This window comes from Ictidomys tridecemlineatus, chromosome 5 (assembly GCF_052094955.1).
Source record: "Ictidomys tridecemlineatus isolate mIctTri1 chromosome 5, mIctTri1.hap1, whole genome shotgun sequence".
NCBI lineage: Eukaryota > Metazoa > Chordata > Mammalia > Rodentia > Sciuridae > Ictidomys > Ictidomys tridecemlineatus.
The window spans coordinates 11,828,704-11,841,873 of record NC_135481.1 but is presented as its reverse complement, the minus strand read 5'-3'; the positions used below and the strand labels follow the sequence as shown (position 1 = coordinate 11,841,873).

The following is a 13,170-nucleotide window of genomic DNA, read 5'->3' as shown; positions in this document are numbered from 1 at the left end:
GCCAGTCTCAGCAATGTGATGAGCCCTAAGCAACTTAGTGAGACCTACATCAAAATAAAAATAAAAAGGGCTGGGGATGCCAGGCACAGTGGTGCATGCCTTTAATCCCAGCAGCTAGGGAAGCTGAGGAAGGAAGATTCCAAGTTCAAAGCCAACCTCAACAACCCTAAGCAACTTAGTGAGACTCTGTCTCAAAAAAAAAAAAAAAAACCTTTAAAAAGGGCTAGGGATGTGGTTCAGTGGTTAAGTGCTCCTGGGTTCAATCCCTGGAACCAAAAAATAAAATGAAATAAAGATAATGAACCATGAAAACACTATACAAACATAAGGTACTGCCATTAAATTCAAATGGCAGAGCTGGGATTGGAACAAGGATCTATTCTACTTCATAATGCTACAATAACCTCAAAGCCAAATGTGATGATGGCAGATCAAATGTTTATGCTATTCTGTCTAACCAGTTCATTTTTAAATATTCTTCACCATACCAATCCTCACCACAATTAAGAACCAGAATCACTCTTTTTCTCCGTCATTTCTCAATAGTGAGCCATTATGTTTTTTAAAACATCAATATTACTATAAGCCATTATGCGACAATCATATCCAACAAAGTCCTCAACAATACTGAACATCCTCAAATAAACATGGTCTGAATTGTTATGGACAAAATAACCCTGGGATCATCTTGGAACCTAGTCCCCAAATAAAAAATCCATAATGATCCCAACAAATGCATTAAAAAAAAAAAAAACACTAACCCCTAACCTTTTCTCCTGCTTGTTTCTACTCCTAAAGACCTCTAACTGTATACCAAGCAACTTTTTGCCCCACTAAAGACTCCACATGCAGCAGGGAAAAACAAAACAAAACATCTGTTAAACTATGAAGGGTTAAATGGTAGATAGCAAAGCTACCCTAACAACTGCCTAAAAAACTTCTGTTGCCTCCACTGTTCCCTTTCAATGCACATATCCACATTCTGCTCAAAGGTCACCTTGACTATCCTATATAAAATAGCAACAATTCAACATATACTAGCACTATTTCTCTTCTCCCAAAATACTTACTGCAGTCTAGCATACATTTATCTCCCATCAGAATGTAAGTTCTATGGTATAGATTTTTTTAGAGAGAATTTTAATATTTATTTTTTAGTTTTCGGTGGACACAACATCTTTGTTTGTATGTGGTGCTGAGGATCGAACCCGGGCTGCCCGCATGCCAGGCAAGTGCACTACTGCATGAGCCACATCCCTAGCCCCCTATGGCATAGATTTTAACTGTTTTCACTATGCTCTTAGTTCCTTAACATATTAACTGAATAATGAGCTCTCTGCTCTATAACTAAGTCAAACAAGACATTCATATAATAACCTAAACCACCTCCATGCATAGGCAAAAATCATTAAAAAAAAACAAAAACAGATTTTAAACAGCAAGACTTCATTCACCTTCAAGAGCAGCTGAGAACCAGAATATGAAGATCTGGGGCTGGGCTTGTGAAATTTGAAAATAAACAGTCAAGCATTGATCTGGATGATCACAGAGGAATAAAGAGGGAGGCACTAATGTTCAGGCTGGGTTGTCTTGGGGGATGAGTGGTAAGATGATGGCCACACAGGCCAGAAGTAGTAACTTTTTCAGGGTCTTTATCACTGTAGAAGTCAAGAAAAACTCAGCATCTCTCCAAAGGCTGTTGCTGCTCAGCGTCTGCTGCTTTCACAAGGAGGAAAAAAAAAAAAAGTTCAGGGCAGAGAGTTTTTCCTGTCCAAAAAGAGACGTTCAGAAATTACTGGCATTTTCAAACCAGGCTAATGTAGTGAAAGGGACTTCTACTGTCTATTCTCAATACCATTCTCAGAGAGGTGAGTGGGTTTAAGAGCTAGAGAGTATAGCCACATAAGGCCCTGAGATAGATCCCCAAGACAAAGAGAAAGAAAACATGCAGAGTGGGGGGAGGGGGGGAAGCAGGTGGTAGGTCACAGAATTCACAGATCATTTTAATAGAATTCATAGAATCATTTAAATAAGAAATAAGGTTGAAAGTTTACCTAGTTCAAAGCTTTCATGTTATGCAGATACACTCAGGTATATGGAAGTCATACAACTTGCTTAAGGTTAGGAGTATAGGTGAACTATATCATTTGACAAGTCCAAATTACATCCAATATTCATGTGATGAGACTAATTAATTGAGGGAATTGTTCATGAATTCAGCAAGACATGTCTTTTTTATTGAAATGATAAAATAAAGAGGGAGTATTTCACAAGAAGTTGGGCCAAATATAGACTATATGAATAATGCCCAAAGAAAGGTGTTGTTAACTTTAGTGTTTATTTTGAATGATGACAACTACCATGGAATGCTTTATGTCTTTCCATGGGAATAAACCAAATGTAAATAAGACTCAAATCTGGATCATAAAGGTCTTTTTCCCTAGGTTCATGGGGATCTTCTACGCCTAGTCAGAGAAGCTTCTGATCTCCTCATTTAAACTCTGGGCTTGACTCCCAACTTTGTGGTCTTGGGCAAGTAAAAAAACAAAAAACAAAAAAACTCCCCTCTATACCGAGGGTTCCAGTCTCAGAAAGGCTAGGCCATTAAACAAAGAGCGAAGAGAAGAGCCAGGGAGTGGCGATTCCCGCAGGATAGCGCAACCCCAGGTACCCGGCGGAAGGAGAGAACGCGGCTGGTCCTGAAAACACCCTGCCACCCGCACTTCTAGGGCAGGCCCTAGGGCCTCCCTTGAGGCAGCAGTTACAGTTCTCCGGGTTTAATCTGAAGCCCCAGACACCCAACCCCTGCCTTCCCAAGAAAGCTCTGGCCGCTTCTGTGGTTCAGCCGCCCGGCCTGAGCGAAGCCTAAGTCTAGGAGCCACCCTCAGAACCACCTGGTCCAAACCCCTCATTTCATCCCCCGCCGCCGAGGCGGGGCAGACCCCACACCCTTCCAGCGGTCTGGCCGCCCCGCCCCGTCCCCGTGGTGGCCGCCCCACAGGCCAGCCTCGCGAGTACTCACGGCGACCCCGGGCCGCGCGCGGCCGCCGCTGAGGGGACGAGCGGCCCGGGACGCCCCGCGGGGGCGGAGCGGCGGGCCAAGGGGCGGGGACCAGGCCGGGCGGGCGAGGTCGCGCACCCCACGCCTAGTCGTTCCGTCACGGGTGCGCTGGGCCACACTGCGCACGCTCGCGCCACGACAACCGCGATCACGTGTCTCTCTCCTGACCAACCGCCGCGCGGCCGGCAGCCGGGCGCGCCTCCGCTCCGGACGCCAGTATCAGGGCGCTTGTCCAATAGTAGCTAGTTGGGAGGGGTACGGAGCGAGAAGGTGGCGCCTGCGCAGTGGGTTGGAGGGGGGGGAGTGGAGAAAGAAGAGAGGCTCCGGGAAGTGGGCGGAGTGCTCTCCAAAGGAGGAATATTTGCGTTTGGCTCCCTCTGTGGTTCGGAGGAATGTGCAGGTAAGGCAATCCACCTGCTTGCTGGGAGGGATCCTCCTTACTGAACGCTGGGAGTTGGCCCACAGAGGCCTAGAGCCCCGTCCTCTCCCCAGGTATTACTGACTCCAAGAATCTCTTTAGAAAGTGAGAGTCAAATATCTTAGACTCTTTTAATTCTTACAGTTTGACTAATTTTTTCCCCTGGTAGCTTCAGTATGGAAAGTACCCTCACCTTCTAAGTTAAGGTAGGTTCAAAGCCTGGTTTCAGCACTTTATTGTGCAATCTAAAATAAAAACTTTTCATTTTCTGAGTCTTTATTCATTCTACCCTTGTCTCTGTCTTTCTGTGTCTCTCCGTTTCTCCCCCCCCCGCCCCCCCCCGTCCGCCCCCCCCCCCCCCCCCCCCCCCCCCCGTCTCTTCGATACTGGGGCGTGAACCAGGGCCTCACATATGTTAAGGCAAGCTTTCTATGGCTGAGTTATGTCCCCTGTCCTTTTTATTTTTTGAGACAGGGTCTGCTTGAATGCCCAGGTTGGGTTTGAACTTGTGATCCTGCTGTCTCAGATCCCTAGTAGCTGGGATTATAGACATGTTGCACCAATATTTTCTCTTCTTTGAACTGGAGACAATAATGCCTATTTCACAGGGCTGTTGTATTGAAGGTATAATGAGGTAGTATTAGCTTAAACCATATGTATTAGTTTGAACCATTTTTGTAGGATATAAACAAATATTTGTAACTTTTTTCATGTGGAATGCTTCATGAATTTGCACAGGGAATGCTAATCTATTCTATATTATTCCAATTTTAGTATATATGCTCCCCAAATGAGCACAAATACCTGAAATTTCATAGGATTAAAATTAATACATTTGAAGTAGCCAGCAAGCCGAGCGAGCAGCACACCACCAAAATCCTAGCTACTCCGGAGGCTGAGCAGAAGGATGGCAAATTGAGGCCAGCCTGGGCAATTTAGCTAGATGATGACTCACAAATAAAATAAGTGTGTGAAGCACTGGGTTTGATCCTCAGCAAAACGCATACAAATAAATAAAACAAAGGTATAAAAAATTAAAGAGGGCTGGGGGTGTAGCTCAGTAGTAGAATGCTTGCTTAAGTATGTGCAAGGATTCAATCCTCACACACACAAAAAGTAAATAGCATAATCCTTTGACTAGGAAGTACAGATGTCCCAATTTACATGGTTCAACTTAAGATCATTCTAATTTATGATGGTTCAAACCCAATACCTATTTAATAGAAACTATACTTTGAATTCTGTACTTTTCTTGGACATAGCATTATGCACTGCAGTCTCTCTCAGTGGGGCAGAACATCTGATCAAAGTTGCCCAATCAGCCACAAGATCAAGAGGGTAAACAACTGATACTTTGTAGTGCCCTGTTGCTAAGTATAATGTTCTTTCAGTGGGTTAGGTATACTAAATGAGTTAATTGGAGCATAATCCCATTGTAAGTTGAGGAGCATCTATAGTCCATAAATGGAAGCTGAAATTGTAGTTTTATGGTTATTATCCCTAGAAATGGCCAGACTTCCTCTCATATTTACCAGTCTTGGGCTCCCATATAACCTTCTTTTCCATCAGCACTCATGGGAAAAGGTTCATCTTGGACATACTCCTCTTCCTCACTTCCTCTTTTTAGCTGGACACAGCACATACAAGGAGGGCCTTAACCCTAAATGAAAAAACCACATGCCATATTTATTGCTTCTGAACTTATGTCAGAATTTTCCCAGTAAGGATTCTCTTTTACATTTGTATATCTTCAGCCCCTTTCTGACTGATTTTCATTTCAATGACCACCTCTGTTCACCTTGCCACTCAGCCTGGGCCACAACAGTATCTCAGTTTGACACACCCATTGTATATAATAACTGAAAAAGTAAGGAATATAGCCCAATTGCAGAGTGCAGAAGGTCAGAGTAGTTGGGGAAAGAGTTGGTCCTACTCCCTAATGCAGGGTCCCATAATAGCTTCTGAGAACCACATGTGTATGGGAGTGTGAATACAGCACTTTTGGGTAGGCACAGGAGTTCTGACTCCTTCAGTGAAATGTTCAACTCCAGAATTCTATAACCTTCCAGGACTCCCCCTCCTGAACCCTTACCATCTCACACAACTACTCAGTTACTCATGGTGAATCTCAACTGCTTCATAGTTTTTCAGGACCTTCCTGGCCTTGCTTATTTTCCTATCCATTCCCGATATTTTTGAAAAAATATTTTGTTATAGATGGACACAATACCTTTGTTTTATTTATTTATTTTTATGTGGTACTGAGGATTGAACCCAGTGCCTCACACATGCTAGGCAAGTGCTCTACCACTGAGCTACTACCTAGCCCCTCCATTCCATGTCTTTAAGTCAGTCATATTAATGGCATTTTTGTTAGTATGATTGACCTTAATCTTTAAAAAAAAACATTCATGGGTAATTTTAACTATGTATCTTCTCTATTCTCTCATCCTAAACTAGGATGAAGGAAACCACTCAGTCCTACAGACTTGAGCTTGTAAGTGGAAACCATTTTAGGTTAGTCCAGCCCATGAGCCCATTCTTTGGAAATTATATTTCCCACATTCACACTCCAAATCCACAAGCTTCAGGGCCATTTTTGTATTTTGTGACTCCTGGCACCCTGGTTGCAGTTTATTGAACTGTAAGTGTATTCCTGATCTCATCTATACTAAACAAATATTCTCTCCTGGGAATCTGAAATAGGGCTGAGAGATTATGGTTCTAACTAGACTCTATCCATCTCCCACCTATTATGTGAAATGAGAATGGATAAAGACATTCTAGGACACAGAATGAAGCATGGAGAAGTAGAAACTAGAAATGACAAGATAGTTCTCTAGCTCCTGGTGGCTTCTCAGACACTTTGTGAGGCCCTCTGACCTTGGAGTTCTGTGAATCACTCTTTATCTAGAACAAATTGCTTAAGCTCACTTAACTTGTACCCAATACATAGTCTCATTAGCTGAGCTCTCAGTGTAACAAGCATCCCTTCCACACCATCCATCATTCTGTTTCACAGATAAAATAAAGGCCATGAGGGTTGCTGCCTCCACTTTCTCTCCCCTGACATTGGCTCTCTCCCATCTTTTATATTTCACAAAGCCGAGTGGAGGTCTCCCTTCAAATCCAAGGTTAATCCTTTCATTGTGATCTGTATCTCCTTTTTGCCTCTTTGCTAACTGCTCCTTTGCTTACCCTTTCCTTCATGTATATTCAACACTTTCCTCTTTTCTACTCTTTAATCTTAGCACACAAATATGATCAATTAGCCCAACCTTTTAAAAAAATCCTGTTTTAATCTGATATGCTACTGGTTTTTCTTGCCTGCAGTCAAGCTTCTAGTAGTAGTCTATACTCTGCATCTACACTTCCATGGGTGCCATCTGAGTCTTCCCAGAATCTCTACTGAAAATGCTTTCGCCAAAATTACAAATGACTTCTGAACTGCCAGGTCCACTGGAAATATTCAGGCTTGGTAAACCACTTGATGTCATTCGGCATTGTTGATCATCCTATCCTCTCAACCTCTGTTGGCTCCTTTGAAATAGCCTCTTCCAGTTTCTTTCTCATGTGATTCCTTCACTGCATTCTTAATAGACTCCTTTTCCTTAATTTACTATTTAAATAAGAAAACAGGCCAGCATAAGCCTTTTTTTTTTTTCTCTTATCATGCTTTCCGGTGATTTCAACAGCACCCTGGTGAAGCAGACCTAGCTCATTTTAGGCTTCTCAGAATCTGAATCCTCTTCTTACGTTACAAATCATATAGATAAGCAGAGCCTGCCTTCCATGACAGACACCAAAAGTTTGGATCTTTACTTTCCCAGATCTTCAGCAGGTAAGACAGAAGCATATGACCTAGGCTTAGCCAAGCAATCCCCGGAAATGGAGATTCTGAAATGATTCAGAGAAATAAAACCATGGAGAATTCATCCCAGTGACAGTTGCCACAGTAGGCTCAGCCTAATCTCATGCCCAGCAGCTGTGATGTGGGAATTGGTGGTGGTGACATCCAGTGTCTGAAGATAACAGCAGGAGCAATGTTCTTGCTGGGCTGGTTCTGGTGAACTCGCCTTCCATTGTTCCTACCTATTTTCTAATCTTGGGTCTCCTACCTGAATCATAGTACCCAAACTAGTGCCCTTCCAACAAATGTTTTCTGTTTAAATCAGCATTAGAGACACACACCTATAAACTGGGCTTCCAAAATCTATATCTCCATCCTAACCTTGAATTTCAAGTTGCCTTTTGGATGAATTGCCTTTGAAACAGCTCCACTTGGATACCTCACAGGCAGACTCATCTTCTCACTCTAAATTTCTTTTATGTTCCTTAGTAAATATCATCTATGATTTATTCAGCCTGAACCTTGAGAAGGAAGAATTTTAGATTTCTATCCTCATTTAAACTGAATCAATTTTACCTTGTAAAAATCTTAAAATTTTTATTTTTTTATGGAACTGGAGATTGAATCCAGCTCCTCAATGGGCTAGACAAGTGCTGTACCACTGAGCTACCTCCTGAATACCAATATGTTTACTTTTTTATTGAGGGGGAGACAACAGAAAAAAGCAGCCCCTAAACTGGCCCCGATTCAGTGGCAGCTTCTTGTTCCATGGGTAAGGAATACTTTGAGTTTTTTGGAAGAATTCATATGTAATAATTGCTGCCATGCTATGATGGGTAGGGGGATGAAGTGAAGTGTGAAGGCCCCTCCCACCCTCCATCTTGCCTCACCCTGTCTCTTGGAACACTGGGATGGAACCATCACTTTCATTCCTTTTTGGGGATTGCTGATGGCTAGGTAGTAATAGAGGAAGACAAGCAAGAAAAGCAATATGCTCAGCATGTTAGTAAACACAGCAAGCTTCATGTCTATAATCACCCTGACCAGCTTGACTCAGTTCCCTAAACATCTTAAATTTAATCTCAATACATCTTAAATCAGTCCCTTTATATTACGACTCCTCATCAGTAGAACTATTTCACTAGCAACCTTACTAGACTCTTTATCTAGTATGTATTGCTCAAATCTATTCTCCACTTAGCTGCCTGGGGATCTTTCTAAAATCCAAATCTGATCATATCACTTCTCGATTAAAACATTCCAATGGCTCCCTGCTGCCCTTAGCATAAAATTTATATACTTTCTCTGGATCTAGTCCCTACTTGACTCTCACTGCCCTTTCATGTGCATCTAACCTCCAGCCAGGCCAAATTAAACATTCTTATAGGTCATGCAGAGCATGTATTCACATTTCGTAAGTACTTAATGGGACTGATAGTCACAATGCCACCTTTATCTCTGCCCCATAGAGATGGATACATGACCCATCAGGTCAGGTAGAGGAGACCATCATTCCAACCAAAGTTATTAGTTCCGGTACAAGTTTGTGACCTAAGTAGAGCCAATCATAATATTCCCTATCAAAGCTCTCTTGCTTTGGAGGACATGGTGTTACAAGGATATGAGATTGGGCTGGGCATGGTGGTGCACGCCTGTAATCCCAGCGGCTTGGGAGGCTGAGGCAGGAGGATCACAAGTTTAAAGCCAGCCTCAGAAAAAAAGGAGGAGCTAAATAACTCAGTGAGACCCTGTCTCTACATAAAATGCAAAAATAGGACTGGGGATGTGGCTCAGTGGTCGAGTCCCCGTTAGTTCAAAACTCGGTACCCCCCAAAAAAAGAAAAAGGATATGAGATTGAAACTGCTGGCACCCAGCTCTCTCTGCTATATGGAGAGAGTACTTATCTGGTAGGAAAAAGAGTAGAGCCACAGCTTAAAGGGAAGCAGAGCACTGAGAGATGGAGCAAGAGAGACCTGGTGATATTTTTTGAGCCTTCTAGTTCGGCCCTGCCTGAGGTCAGTAATGCTATTCACTTCTCAGTTCCCTTTTTGTATTAAGCTATTTTATATTAGTTACTATCATTTGTAATTACATTAGTGCTAATATAGAAATGAAAGGTGATAAGCAAACAATGGAATGTGTAATTGCTGGAACTGGAGTCAAATGGAGTCAGTGATGATTTGATCACTCTTGACTGGGAAGTTAGAAATCCCTGTTGGGTGATGTCAAATTAGCTGGTTAGCTGGGTGCCATGGCACACATTTGTGATTCCAATGACTCAGGAGCTTGATACAAGAGTTCTGCAAGTTTGAGGCCAGGCTAGGCAATTTAGCAATAAAATAAAAGGGTTGGAGACATAGCTCAGTAGCAGAGCACTCCAGGGTTCAATCTGCCAGTAAACACACACACACACACCCACACACACACACACACACACTATTTAGTTAAACTCTATTTTATATTGAGATGTAGATAATGCATCCATTAGAGATGGAGATTTGCCTGGTGTGGTGGCACACACCTGTGACCCCTGCTCAGGAGGTCGAGACAGGAAGATCGCAAGTTCAAAGCCAGCCTCAGCAAAAGCGAGGTGCTAAGCAACTCAAGGAGACCCTGTCTCTAAATAAAATACAAAATAGGGTTGGAGATGAGGCTCAGTGATCAAGTGTCCCTGATTTCAATGCCTAGTACCAAAAAAAAAAATTGGAGATTTCAGGGACGTGCTAGAAAAAAATTATCTAGATGTTGGAGTGTGTTGGCCTCTTCTTGAGATTTTCCAAAAGATCCTGCAATTTAGCTTTCCACCATGCTGGCAGAATTAGAACACTATACAGCTTTGTTTAGAGTTGCCTTTTCTGCCTTAGGCCAGAAATCCAGAATGCCAAGGGCCAAATAATCATGCATCTTGCATAATGTAAAGTCAAATCCTCTTCTCTAAGCTAAGGTGAATGAGAACAAAACACAGAGGTGGAGAGAGGCTAGAGCTTAGGGCTTGTGAAGTTCCAGAAAGGGGAGGGACTGAATGCTTCTACCCCCTCAGTTAAATAAGATTTATTTGGCTTTGAATTCAGGCAGTGCCTGTGGCCTGATTTCTGGGGTCCTTGACTATGAATCCTGGGGAAGAAGGTGGAATATATTGGTCATAATCCTCATGCACTTTCTTGTACTCTCTAGGTTACCTCCCTTTTTCTCTTTTGGGTGGTACCATGCCTAAACCATGTAATCTCTCTACTTTCACAACTTTGGTGGAAATTCCATGTGGCAGGCCATTAGAGCTGACTTCCCCAGAAGCCATACAGGCAGCAAATAATGCTACTGTTAAGTTTAGGGGAATTAGCTCTCTGTGGGGTGTACCTTGGCCAGTGGAAAACAGATGAGAGGAGAACAGATGGATAAATTCCTTCCAAAATCTCCTATTGGGCAACTGCTCCAAGTTGCAGCTTCTCCTTGCAAACACCATGTACCTAGCAAACACTTGTGACTGTCATGTGACCTGCTCTGTCTTCATGATTTATGTGACATAGTAGTGAACACAGTAATACACTGTCTTACGTTGCTTCCTTTCTCTGCACTTCTCTCTCTGCCCCTATCCTAGGCTTCCACCTTCCCAAATAGTCATCATTTAATTCTGGCCCTCTGCCTCAGAATCTGTTTTCTAGAGGACTGGGTTAAGACATAGAGACATAATCAATGTCCCCATCTCAATACTGATTCCTAATAGTTGGATAGTAAAAAGACCTGAGAACACAGCAGATTTTTCCTTCTCAAATGCAGGGAACTTAGCCCTGACCCCTGGCTTTCTCTCAGGAACCCAGTGACAAGGTCATAGGTCAAGTCATTTCTGGACTACTTTCCAAGAAGCTGAGGCTCATTCTACAGGCTTTCTTCATGGTCCTCTGCATTTTCTGATGAGCATCTAAGACATCCCTTGGGAAAAGCCCTACCTAGGCCTGCAGGCTGTCTTCTGGGTCTCTGTGCTCTTAGGTAGCTAGAGGGCAGGAGGCTAGAAGGTGTTCAAAGTTCCATCAACAGATGGCCACTTAAAGGCTTTGATCAATCCAAGCTGCTAAAAGGTGGAGGACATTTTAATAGCTGTGTCTGAAGGAAGAAAAAAAGTGGCCCTCTGCCCTTTCTGAGTTTGCACTTGACTTAGTTACCCAACTCAGCCTTCCAGGATATCGCCTGGATGGGAAAATCCAGATCCAGGCCTCAGACTGGAAGATAGTAGCTGCATGGCCTGCATAGGCTCTGAGATCCCTGAACCCAAGAGGTAGAACACCAGTCTGTGTAATGGAATATAAAATATACTGACCATGCAAGGAGGCCCAGAGGCCACAAATAGCCTCTGATTCCCTGCTGGGTTTTGTCATGTCACAATGGGGCCAGCACAGAAGAGTAGATACCGAAGATTAGAACTAAAATTGGAAAGAATCAAGGAGATTCTGTGATCTCCACATCCATAGCACCCTCTTTTGGAGGTCATTGCTGCACAGAGACAGGGGTGAGCCTCTAGATCTGGTCAGAGTACACAGGAGAGCCATTTCCAAGGACAGAGGTCACCAAACCCATCTCAGACCAAAAGTCTTTGCTCCTCATATCCAGGACACCCAGGTTGCATCCAAGGAGAGAAATTCATTATAGGAGAGCTGCTGAAGGCTAAAGACTCTCCTGACAGTCCCCAAGCTCTAGAGATTATCAGAGGGCCCCATAATCAGTGTCAACTGAAAGAATTTCCTCAGGTATCCTTTGGTGCTTTAAACTCAGTGTAATAATAGGTTGTGTTCTGGAGGGAGAGGAGTGAAGCAAGCTGCCTATTGCTGGACAGAATGAGTGTATGCTTGGTTGCTTCAGTAGTGTCCTAAGAATCTCCTTGGGACTGAGGCCTAGGAGCTAGCACTGCTCAGGATTTTTTTTATTAATTGGGGATTGAACCCAGGGGCACTAACCACTGAGAAACATCTCCAGCCCTTTTAGTATATTTTACTTTGGGAGAGTCTTTAAGTTTTTTAGGGTCTTGCTAAGTTGCTAGGTTGCTGAGGCTGGTTTTGAACTAGCAATCTTCCTGCCTCAGCCTCCTGAGCCACAGAGATCATAGGCATGCACCATCATGTTTGGCTTCACTAAGGAATTTTGACTGATCAGGGCCAAGGTCACTGGAGCATGAATGAGCCATGAGTCAAATAGAAATTATGACTTTGTGAGCACCACCATAGACAGGCCACTATGGAAGCCATGAAGTTGAGAGGAATAGTTAAAGTGTGATGCTAGAGATGTAAACCATATTTCTGAAGGCTAGAAAAAAACTCTTGGAAGAAGTATCAGCAAGATTCTCGATGATGCGGGGCTGGGGATGTGGCTCAAGCTTGCCTGGCATGCGTGTAGCCCAGGTTCGATCCTCAGCACCACATACAAACAAAGATGTTGTGTCCGCTGAAAACTAAAAAATAAAATATTAAAAAAATTCTCTCTCTCTCTTTCTCTCCCTCCCTCTCTCTCTCTCTCTCTCTCTCTCTCTCTCTCTCTCTCTCTCTCTCTCTCTCCCCCTCTCTCCCTCCCTCCCTCCCTCCCTCCCTCCCTCTCTCTTTAAAAAAAATTTCCCCTGGCTACTCTCATTCACTAAATTAAAAAAAAAAAAGATTCTTGATGATGGTTACTAGTTCACAGAGAGCCCAGGAATCAGAGAATCCACATATCTGATAAAGAGAGATCTGGGCATGCTGGATTTCTAACGTAATCTTTATCCCAAAACCATGTCAGAGGGAAGTGGGATGTTACAGTTATAGATGGGTCATCTTAGGGATGTCCATAAACAACAATGGATAAAGGAGATATTTCCCCCA

At 43.2% G+C, this 13,170-nt stretch overlaps 1 non-coding gene across 1 annotated transcript; it reads right to left on the bottom strand.

The window, feature by feature from the left end:
• Positions 1–4,169: 4,169 nt before the first annotated feature.
• Positions 4,170–4,277, bottom strand: LOC120886992 (U6 spliceosomal RNA). The gene has a single exon (XR_005730168.1). It is a non-coding gene; the product is annotated as a U6 spliceosomal RNA (small nuclear RNA).
• Between the last annotated feature and the right edge of the window lie 8,893 nt (positions 4,278–13,170).